Genomic DNA, 12574 nt, shown 5'->3' with positions numbered 1-12574 from the left:
ACCAACAGGCATCATAATTTAACACACTGTGTTAGTGTTGTAGTTGTATTGTTTCAACACAGGCATATGTTGTTTTGATAAATGGTTAGCTTCTAAATATAGATGTCTTGTTTCTACACGTGTTTCTTTATTTTCAACACTTTTTTTGTATCAAAACATGCGTGGTCACTTGTTTTAAAACACTACTTTTTACAGTGTAGCATCCAGGTAACTTATGCTGGAACATAAACGTATACTGGCTGCATGCTTCTGGATGATATCGCCCGTTTTCTAGTTTTTTTTATATCTTTCCGCATGCTCAAAAAGTCGCATTTGAAAATGCTCACTGACGTGCTGGTAGTTGCTGGTTTTCCGCGGAATCTGAGAGGAGCTTTATGTCTATGTTTATAACTATTTGGCATACCTGATACAAATTTTTACAAATCGAATTAATTAATACAAATACCCGATGTACCAAATTTCCAAAATATTAAAATTTTAGGTATTAGCAAATCCAATATGTAACGGATTTCTTATTTCTTATGGGGTATTTGTATTAAATTATACAATTTAAGATATTGGATATACGTACCAGATTTCTTAGGATATTCAGTAAACCCCTACCAGATTTCCTGCCACTGACAGACCGTACCAGATTTCCTAGAGCTGTGCTTTTTCTCCTACAAAATTTGGTCCGGACGTACATAATATCCGGGGTACCCAATCTGCTGTTACAATGGATTTGTTCATGACTCGATCAGTATGGACGCCATGCATACCCATTCACTTTTCTTCTCTTGTTTCGTGCACGCGTGGTATAGGCGTTTGTGGTCTAGGAAAGCAACTACTCGAAACTACAGCTTCTTTGCTTTACGCTAGGTGTGTGCTCAATATTCATTCTAGACAAAGATTCTTCATGTTGTCTCACCATATCTGTGTTCACACAATGGGTCTTTGCGACCGGCTGGCTCTCCTTAGCATGACATGCTTGTTCAATGTGCCTTTTTGTGACAATACCTGCAGGTTTGATTCCGATGCCAGCAGGTGTCAGCTTTGTGACCCAGTTTGCCACACTGATAACAATATTAATTAAGCCCCTTGTGGTTTGTTGCCCTTTCACATAAATAGCCTGACGCTTCCCTTTGTTACCTCCACTCGCATATTTCCTTGCTGTAACAACTTGCACATCAGCTTTCCTAGCTTCTGTTTCTGACACGCTTTGCATTTGCGCGGACTGTTTCTTTGCACTCTTTCTCTGACCCTCTTTGTACAACCTCCAGTGTCTTCTCTGACGGCTTCTCTGGCGCTACCAAGTTCCGCAGTAGTCCATACGTCTTCGGACCTATCAACGTGAGAAAAACGGCCACTTTCCGTCCGTCAGCTACAGCGTTCGCTTGGAGAAATAATTCCATTCGTTCTTGGTACGCGGGTTATTCTTCCTTTTCAGATCGATTTCCCCTACCTTGCCTATAGGCGCGAAGCGTTTAGGAACCTCCTGTTCAGCCATTTAATCCGATCTCTCGTCGCCAATTGTCGTGTAGTGGGCGAGAAACAATGAACCTTCTATTCAGTAGAACACAATACAACTCAACTGATTATGATATCCGACTATACTTCCGCTAATAAGTCTCTAATCAGATTAGTAACAACATAGTAACATACACTACACACACCGTCGGTCTTCGGGGTAGCATGCTATGGTATTTGTCAATATCAATTTGAAAAATTTGCAATACTTTGTATAGAAGAAAAGTAAAGCCTAGTCATTGTACTGCAGATGCACGGCGTCGCTAAAACGCCTCTACAAAATTGGCTCTTCTGAAGGCGAGCACGAGGCCCCAATGCTTACATCTACGTAGATTCGCCACTGTCAGAAAGTGATATTGACAAGAGATATACAAAAGACTGAAAGCAGTGCAGGCAAAAAGATCAATAATATCAAAGTATCCTAGACAGAAACAAGAGATCACAACGGACACAACCGTTGCCATATGATGCAAACGCCTCGTGAACTAGACCACACACCTTTAGCTCATGCTACTTACTATTGCTATCTAGATACAAACCGTAGCGTGCAGAAACCGGTTAAATGCAAAAGTGTAAGCGGTGTACTTAATTATAGGGTTCATGATATGGTTTCGATGCGGTTTCAACACGAGTTTCACAGGCCTCTAGTGAACGGGGCCACGCCCCCAATCAACAGCCTATGGTCACTATATATATATAAATGTCATGGTGAAACCGAGCGACAAGTGGAAGGAAACAGGAGTTCCCAGAAGGCAGAAGCAAATTTACATTGGTGCGACATAACGTACGCTAAAACGTGTAACTTTATCACGTGACTATGAAATGATTAGCTCTTCATATAGTAAAACATTCTTGTTAAACACTGTCAGAACACACCAGCTAGCTGGATAAAATGTCACCGAAATGCAAAGACGCTGTTCAAATTGTTTTACGGCTGTGATGTTCAAACCCAAAGCATCTCTAGTCTAGACATCTTGCAAACACACCGCCTAACTTAATTCGTTTATACTGTTTACTTCCGTAACAAAGTTAGTAGTATGATAATTAAAAATATTCATTTGAATCAGTCATAGAATGTACAGTGTTGAATTATTAAAAACAAATACGTAATTTATTGAATCAGTTACGTTACTAACAGGAAGTTCGGAGTAATGTGCTTAGTCGACTTTCTGAAGTTACACTTGCGCACAGATGTCCTGGGTACACGAGGCTACACCACTCATTGACACATGGCCGAATCCATAGGGGATTAATTAAGGGGGTTAAAACCTCCTCTTTTCCAATTAGCGTGGTTCAATAATTTCATGTAATTTTATTAGAAAAGAGAAAATTAGTAATGCTATATATAACTGCTACCAGGTCAACCCTCTTTCAAAAGTTCCTGAATCCGGCCTTGTTGAACCCAACCTGGATACCAATTCTACGTCTCTGAGTTTAGTTGAACTGATGTTAGCGTAAACGAGGCTTATTACTCACACTGCAACAAAAGCTCTTGCTTTCATTTACAGAGCTTTGACATGTTTACCTAGAACAATGATTTACATGCAATACTACAGAATCCGCTTAAAACAAGACTGTACATACGTGTCTAGATTAATTCTAACTCAAAAAGCAATTTATCCAGCAAAATCAACTACCCACTACTGGAGTAACATTTACACTCACACTTCTAACCGTTGAAGTGCTTTCACAGTTGGTACGTCGCAACATTTGAAGCATTCGCCCGGAAGCGTTCAGATGACTGCTCATTCTGGCAAACCTCACTGTCCGAGTACCCGGATAATCTCCAATACACGTCTCGTACGAAGGCGGAGCTTCCAACTCAAGAATTAGACTGCAGACTGGAAGATCTCAGAAACGCGGCCGAAACTCTGATTACCGACTGATCTTGTTGTCTGGTGTCTATTTGACTATGAGCATGCGCATTTGTGGTTGAGGAGGGTGAACTTAGGCATCGAGATCGTAATTTTCTCTAAACCATATATATATATATATATATATATATATATATATATATATATATATATATATATATATATACATATATATTATATGTATTTATTTATACTCTACATCCAAAATACAAAAAGAAGAAACTAAAAAGAGCACTATATAGCAGAGAAGAGTTATAGAATGGTATAGCAGATAAACAAAGAAGCCTGAAGAGCGCTGAAATAGGGTTGAAGTGCGGCATGCTCCAGAATCCAGTCTGAGTTCATCTGCTATAAACGGCATGAGGATGAAGAAGTCTAGACCAGAGAACAAACAGCAAGTGAATGAAGAAGAGGAAAAAGGACTGAAGAGCGCGGGAAGAAGGGTAATTGTGCGACAAACTTCAGGATCTTGCCCAACCGCACCACTTGCCAGAAAGACAGAAAGAAGTCTCCACATCAAAAGAACAGAAGAAAGGTTGAACATGAACAATGCAGAAGATGAAAAATTGAAGGGCGCTGAAAAAGGGGTGAAAGTGCGGCAACATCCAATATTCCATACGACTGCAATGATCAGAGGTACAAAGAAAAGAATCCAAGAAAGAGAAATCGAAAAAAGCAAACCAGATGAGCAAAGAATCCTGAAGAGCGCTGGGTACGTGTTGAAGATGCGGCAAGCTTCAGGAACAAGATCAACTGTCCCGCTTGATGACAAATGAGGCAGCAAGAAATAAGTAGAGTCGTAACAAACAGTCAAAGCCGTTGAAACAATACAAATGTAAACCAGAACATGCAGAGCGCTGAAAGTAGGCTGATGATGGGCAAACTCCATGTTCCCGTTGACCTGTATACTCCAACAGACAAACAAAATACGGACAATACGACTACGACGAATTGACAGTTGTCCACCCAACAATAAAGCCAATGAAAAAAGCGTTCATTCCTCAAATTGGGTCCCATCACCAGAAGAAGGACTGACGCAAACAGCCAGAGTGGCAAAAGCCACAATGGCACAGTCTGAAAAGATGGCGACCTCTTCTTCTCTTGTTCATTCAGCAATTGACGGCTACAACAATTCTCGCGGCAATTCCAGCCATACATCCGGAATATATATATATATATATATATATATATATATATATATATATATATATATATATATATATATATATATATATATATATATATACTATAGCATCTAAAACTGTTTCTGTTAATTGTATTCCATTTAGTCAGTCTCTAAATAATTTTTTACAGCAATTGTCAGCTAAATTGTGGTCGTATAATGCACGCATGATTCTAAGTAGATTGTTGTTAGACAATATTGACAGTAATTTTAGTTTATGGGATTTGCCTGTATCGTAGATTGGTTGTATTGAAATATATTTTTAGCTACATATATATATATATATATATATATATATATATATATATATATATATACATACATATATATATATATATATATATATATATATATATATATATATATATATATATATATATATATATATATATATATATACATACATATATATATATACATACATAGTCTGGAGGTGTTGAGATCAATTGTCAAGAAGTCTCTTCTATCATCTGGCTTGTCTCTGGGCCAAGCTTCCAGGCAATTTCACGAACAGTTATCTGTTCGTTTATGGTAGTACAATTCAAGACTGATTAGTGACTATCTGCCTAATTATTATGACTTAGACTCTTTGTGCTTCCGTCCTTAGGGTGGATATGTGTTATCTGTGTTATCTGTATCATATATAAATATATATACATATATATATATATATATATATATATATATATATATATATATATATATATATATATATATATATATATATATACATATTACCTGACTTAGAATTCTCTTTAGCCACGCCCATCAGTCAGAAGAATTCACTTGCAATCGACATGTCGACAAAAACGTTTCTAGTACATATAAAATGGATTAAATCTAAACACTTATTTAATTTAAGTTAGTTAAATAAGCAATAAGATATGCGTGCTAGCCATTTAGAATAGATAAATATTTGCATTTATACTGTAGGCATGTGACGTACGACCAATCACGACAGCCCATTCAGACGGTGTACGACAAGTAAATCAGTGCAGTAAGTGAGTGTAGACTGTTACCTGGAAGTGACTTATTGCACGCTTCCGTCATGTGACCACAGTATAATACTTATTATATGCGCAGTCTTTCATCACCATTAGGCTTAATACACCGGTTTTGTTGTTATTTTGCTGGGATATAATCACTTTGCATTCCAAATAACTAGATAAGTCTCTTAGCGTCCAAAAAATCTGCTAAGATTAATTAATTAATTAATTAATACTTGCTATTGCTTGAAATTTAGTGGTGAGTCTCTTCCAATTTGATACAGTTATGTCAAAGAGGCCAGCTGATCATAGCTATGCATTGAAAGGTCCTAAGAGATCTTGGAATGGCAAATGAGTAATCCCTACATTAAATTACTGCATAGAGACAAAAAGTGAGGGGCGCATTTCTTTATTCTTCACCAACTAATCCAGTTGAGATGACGGACTTCTGTAGGATGAAGTGCCTTCAACCAGCTAATCCAGCCTACGGACATCAAGAAATGCTACTTCAGCCATGAGAGCTTTAGAGTAGTCTGATAGTTTATTTATAGTGTCTGATCTGCGTCAGTGTACGTGGTACGTCCCTGCATCCCAGCTTTGACTAGCACCGAAATAATGTTTTCTTTCCCACGGTCTCCAGAAGATCTGCTGCAACATGTTTGATTGATTGCAAATTTGTGAGGTCACGCAAAGAAAAAAAGTTTTGTAACTCTCGCCTATAATGACGACATTGTAAAATCGCGATTACAGATTATAGGGAGAACATAAGCTTACAGTTGGTGATGCTTTCAGCAGACTGAGACATCGACTAAAGCGATATATAGGCAGCTTGCATAGATCAATGTTCAGTTGAGAGATGTCTGTTGGAATGTCCGGTTGCCCTTTCACAGTCTTCATGTTAATTAGTTTTGCATTGGCGTCTCGCATTGATGGTTGCAACAGAGGTTTCCGACCGTCTACTGAAACGCCACGCCCTCAAGCTAGACAGTACACCTACTACTACTACACGTATTTTTTGTCATGGAAATTACCGTAGAACATGCAAACTGTTAGTAAAGTAAGGGACGTGTAAAACTTTGACTGTAGGTCTGGGTTATTCTCGCGTGCCAGACCTTAGGTATACCCGTGCGGACAGGTCTGAGGACGGAATCTGTCTTCGCGCACTCGATATCCGTTCTCGCGCACTCTGACCTCCGTCTTCGTGTACTCAAACACCTGTCCCTCGCGCGCTTACGCCAAAGGTTTAGCACGCTAGACTAGTTCTAGGTGGCATTCAGCTTCTGAAGGTGTTTCTCGGTTGTCAAGTACACACAATCCCTAGCTACAATACAAAAGGATGGGGCGACGGAACTTCACGAGGCTTTCAATTAAGCCGTTTGGTCACTTGCACGAATCGTTCCTTTATCTATAGTGATCTGTAGTCGGACACGGAAACTATATTTTGAAGAAAGTCTTATAGTGAAACGTGGTTGTGCTGAGGTGAAATTTGAGATTCGTGTACACACTGATATATCTAGATATATAAACAAAGAGCTCGATGGATTGCTTATATAGGACCACGTCTCTTTCTGTTGTGCGACCGGATTAGAAGCCTCAGCAATTAGCAGCGCGCTGTATATACTGTACGCGTCATTAGGTTCAAGGTTTGTAGCCATAGACGCGAGGAAGTGTCTCCCCGCTTTCGTCAATGGATTGTTAATTCGGGGAGACAGTCCGGGAAGCGGCAGAGGCGGGGAGAGGCTGGCTCGAGTCTAGCATAGGGTAGCCAGCTGAGGAGGAGGGCTGAAACCCGGGCAGGAGAGTTGAAAACCGAGCAGGAGGATTGCAGCCGAAGGATTGCAGCCAAGCAGGAGGATGGTGACCAGCTCGACGCGCCTTTGTCATTCCCAGATGGTCCATCCGCAAATTGACGAAGACGCGGCGAGCACGAGTCTAAAGGGTTTAGCACTTTAGTGCTTCTTTAATACGTTACATTAGTACTTAGCATTTGTAGGATGTATTGGTACGAGTTGAGCCTGAGGCGAGATCCGATTGTAGAGATAGTACACGTCTACTCCGAACCGAACTGTGGCTAGATCTATAGATACCAGTAACTCATGAGATGTATTATGTAATAATGTATTGTATGAGCGTCGATTGTATTAATTTTCAACAAGGATGTACGTCGTTCTATAGCTAGACACGTCACTGTACTCATTGTAAAGTAGGAAGCAAGCCAGATTCTTATGATCCTAACACACTATAAGGTAGGCTGCACACTGTAGCACAATGGGTGTTGTGATACCGACCTAAGAGTTAATGGGTTTAAGTTTATGTCTGGTAATTATGGTAAATGTTATGACCTTGTGAACTCCTGCATTGCTCTGTGAGATGACCACGAGGAAAGAGCTAGAACAAGTGTAACAGCACAGGACGCTGTCTCTCGTATTGTCTACATGAACTTCAAAAAGGAAAGAGAATACAAAACAAGGCATTATTTCTAGCTACTTTTTAGGCGAAAGATAATTAGTCTGAGATATGTATACGTAAAGTACATTTTAGGTAGGTGAACGTAGACAATCTTTACTGTAGTGGTACAGGTATTATCAGAGGTATTAGACACACACGCACACACACACACACACACACACACACACACACACACACACACACACACACACACACACACACTCTCACACACACACAAGTCTGATTATTGGTTTAGTCTCCCTGTCGTCTCGAAGTTACTGCATGCCCGCCAATATTGGCGTTATGACTTATCTTTATCGAACAGAGAAACTGATACCATACAGAGTGGCTGTCCATTAGGTACCAGAAGTCTGCAAATGTTCTGAGAATCAGCTGATCGCTATTTTAGTAGTTTGACAGTGAGTATACAGATGCTGCAACCTAATGTTGTTGATTGATTGATTGATTGATATTTTGTTATCACCCTAGCATAATCGACAGAGTACAGTACTAGGAGTTCCCCATGGACAAAGCAAAGACAGGACCAACGTATACACCGCTTGCCTATGCACTACACATTACAACACCCTAAAATTACCGCATTTCAATGACTTCATGCACTCTAGCTTGAGACATTACAATACAGCTACAAGAGTTTATATCTGTCTGAACGTATTACTGATTAACAGTCTCCGACGCCTCAAGATAACGGCTCTTGGTAGATATGTACATACAACGGCTTGAAATATTCGTGTTGCTATAATCTGTGTGTGTGTGTGTGTGTGTGTGTGTGTGTGTGTGTGTGTGTGTGTGTGTGTGTGTGTGTGTGTGTGTGTGTGTGTGTGTGTGTGTGTGTGTGTGCGTATGTCTGTGTGTATGTCTGTGTGTCTGTGTGTCCATACAACATAAATTGATTTGCTAACAACTAACCTAATCTGCTCTTGCAGAGAACAGACGATGGGCTAGTTATCTACACATGTAAGAAAGTGTGTCAACGTATTCTTCTTTCCTGTTGATGTTCACTGCATAAAAAGTTTCTAAATCGCACTAATTCTTACGTCGTTGGTCGCTTCGCGGTATTATTCAAGTCGCCGAGGTGTAGCTCTTTCCTTCATGCAGAAGAAAACAAACATTGTATAGAAGAGTCATCTATCTAACTACATTAGTCTATAATGGCTTTATTCAACTACGTCCACGCAATACGTATGTAACACGATATACAGTTGTAACAAATGGTTCTGTGCCGTAAGTTTGCGGTCACACAACATACAGTAATGCAGTAGCGTTAAAGCATTTGTTACCGCGGTGCACTCTAGGGATAGACGTAGCCATACAAATCCGGTCGAGTCTGGTCGTTTGTCTAGTTCTGCATGTTATCGGTAAAACTCTATATATATGGTCTCCGGATACGAGAACATGCACGTAGGACGTGAAATTATAACTGCATAGATGGAACCGCACCAGACCCTTTGTCACCTCCGGTGCACGCACATCAAAATGGAAAGAGCCGACCGACCTATTGTCGAGGCCATGCATACAGTGTGCATTAGGTTGTTGTGCTAGAGAGTGTTGTTGCTGTCCAAGTGTCAATTACATGAAAGTCTTAGCGCCGCCGAGACTATAAATATAACTAACGCAATATTCTCTTATTATTTTGGCATTTTGTTATGCTTAGCGAACAATTAGTGACGAATTTGTAGCTAATATGCCTAGAAGGTACTCACCATACGTCCGCTTGTAACTATATAGTAGGATCAACTGGGAAGAACTGCCATTCTCACTCAACGTCGGTCCGAGTCGGTGTGTCTTTGTGATATCTGGTGTCATATTTCCTCTGACCAAAATGCTCAAAGTCTCTTTCTTGCTTCTCGTGGCTGCTAGCTGTTGCCTTGCCAAGGACATCATCTTCACACAGAAACACAAGAAACTGAATATGACCGTGGGTAAGACAGAACAATGCATGCATGCTCGCATACAGACAACGCACGTGCTTGTTCGTATTTACAGAAGCAAAGAATCCTCGCGCTCTTGCTCGTTTCTACTCGCCATTATAACGTGCGGATGCAGCTGCAACACTGCGCAGTACACGATGGCCAGCGGTTTGGGGTTGCATGCAAATACGCTCTCACACCTCTGCCTTGCCCTCTCCTATGGTCCTTGGGCACGCTTGCATGGCTACATACGAACTCTAGACGTGTATTTTTTAATTTGTCTCTGTGTATGAGGCTCCTGCTCATACACACAGGAGAAGCTCGTTTCAAACTTTGCATTTCTATACAGAAAACGGGCGAGACACTAAAGGTGAGAGAGTCTGGATATGGAAGCGAGGCAAGCCTCGTGTTCAGAGCTCCCTACTGTGTGTTCTCTATAAGTGTAAAGTCTGAAAATCATCAATATCTCCGCTGACTTTTGGACATTCGCGATGATCTCGTTATCGAGAACGCTAGGTCTGGCATTTCTGTTTATTAAATTATCTAAGCCTTTCTTATAGAGGAAACGGAATGATAACACTTTTGCATAGCAGATGATCATGTGGAGCAATGGTTATTATCCAATTATCTTGTAAGACAAACGGATCAGCAACTGGAAGCATTTAAGATAATTGGTGTAATATGAACCAACTGGAACCCCTTCTAGTGCTCTAATGAGCACACCTAGTTTGACCTCTACCTCACTTCCGAGTTCACACTTACAGAGAATAGACAGTAGGGCTCTTCTCCTGTTCATTATACAACATCTTGAATTTCCTTCCAGCACTAACGTAACAGTCGTTCTTTTCGTTTATTAGGGCACATTGCACATAGTGGCATGATAGTTCATGCATGATCCTTGTAGTTCTGGACAAATTAAGGCTAAATGTCTTCGCTAAAAAGCAAAACCCAAGCTTCTCGTCGACCAGTTACGCCCCTGCGCATGCAGCACGAGTACATTACGTTCTGTTTGATCTGTTTTAGCTGTCAAGGCAGATGAAGAAGTGCATTGCGCCGGCTGGGTGGCCGCCGACGGCGACGTCGAACAGTCTACCCCTTCCGGATGCTTCAACGTCATACACGCGGAGACCGGAAAGTACGAAATCCATTTTGCAACGGCAATGACTGCTCCACCTGTCTGCGTCGTTTCACCATATTACGAGAGTTCGGATGCAAACACCGTAACAAACGCCGGCGCCACACACATTGGTAAAAAGGAATTCTATTACTCCACCGGAGGCTATTACGGTAATCTTGAAGACTCGAGCGCTACCTTCATCTGCTTTCTGATTGAGGAATGAAGGATGAGCAACATACTTGACGAGTAAGTAACGCAACACGTACTCATAGTAGTATGCAGGTATTTACCATCGTGTGATACTATTTTGTTCAACAGAAACGGTGATTGTGCAAGTGTGTCACAAACCTTCAGTAAGACATAATTGTGCTGCGTTGGTGCTTGGTCTAGACTTCAGAAACCAGAAATATTGATGTTGATGCTGTCACGTATATGCCTAGAGCTATAGATATGTTACGTTGTCTTCCAAATGTTTCGATCAAAATTGAATTATTGTAACTGCGTACTACTTCACTGACTGCTTGCGTATAGACCATTGCCTTCCAGAATATCTACACTCTCATAGAATTGTGCAACAATTTTGTTAGATGATAGATGGCATATGCTCTACCCGAAACAGGTGCTGGCTATTACAAAAACTGTCGTGCTCTGTAGACACCACTCTAGTGTTCCAAGAGCAGTTAGTGCACCAACATGGTGTCGTCTCTCTAGATGCCTGCGCAGCAGTGCAGTCCCCGTGCACAAATCGTGCCACATCCTGGATAATGAACACGCGAGAGCAGTTTGAAGTACAGTATATATATATATATATATATATATATATATATATATATATATATATATGCGTACGTAAAGTACATGTGAGTGTACTGTAGTGATTACAGTTTACTAGGACAATGGAGCAGAAGTGAGGGTCTGAATTTTTCCATTGCTTTCGATGATAGGTGGCAAAGATACCACTACTGGCCAGAACTAGGGGCTAATCGCTTTGAGCGTTTTGATGTATTCATCTTTGTTGTGATTGCACTTGTTACGTATGTACTGCAACACTTGTAAATAGTTGGGAGATATATATTGTCTAATAATACAACAATACAACACCTTTGCTAGGAGAGACAACACTGCACTCTGACTAACTATCCAATTCTCATATACTCTTTAAGTGTCTCGAATCTAATTAGTGCTCTGGTGTGTGCAATACATAGATGTCACTCTACTGCACTCCTCCCTTCTAATTTTGTTGATATCTGGCAGGGAGTCGGCGATTCAGTCTTTCTGGATATCTGCTCGACTGATCTCACGTAGTCGTTTCTGGTGGTGTATCTTTCTTGGTAGGTTGTCGGATCTTGTCGTCCTGTTGGTTTAGGGTCACGTTTTGATTTGGTGTACTGGTCGTAAGCTAGGTTCGACGTTGCCTCTTCATCCTTGTAACGTTAACTGATAAGCTTTCCTCAAAACTGGATCGGACTGTGTCTCTTTGGCAACTTCCTCTGTTGAGACTTGCAGATCCGCGCAATAATCCAACGGAA

At 40.6% G+C, this 12574-nt stretch overlaps 1 long non-coding RNA gene across 1 annotated transcript; it reads left to right on the top strand.

The window, feature by feature from the left end:
* The first annotated feature begins 9765 nt into the window (after positions 1–9765).
* On the top strand, positions 9766–11544 carry LOC134188195 (uncharacterized). Its single transcript, XR_009971289.1, has 3 exons — positions 9766–9940; positions 10952–11291; positions 11364–11544. It is a non-coding gene; the product is annotated as an uncharacterized LOC134188195 (long non-coding RNA).
* The last annotated feature ends 1030 nt before the right edge of the window (positions 11545–12574 follow it).

The sequence above is a fragment of the Corticium candelabrum genome, chromosome 12, assembly GCF_963422355.1.
Source record: "Corticium candelabrum chromosome 12, ooCorCand1.1, whole genome shotgun sequence".
Classification (NCBI taxonomy): Eukaryota; Metazoa; Porifera; class Homoscleromorpha; order Homosclerophorida; family Plakinidae; genus Corticium; species Corticium candelabrum.
Note: the sequence above shows the minus strand (reverse complement) of the source record. Positions and strands in the feature narration are given on the sequence as shown.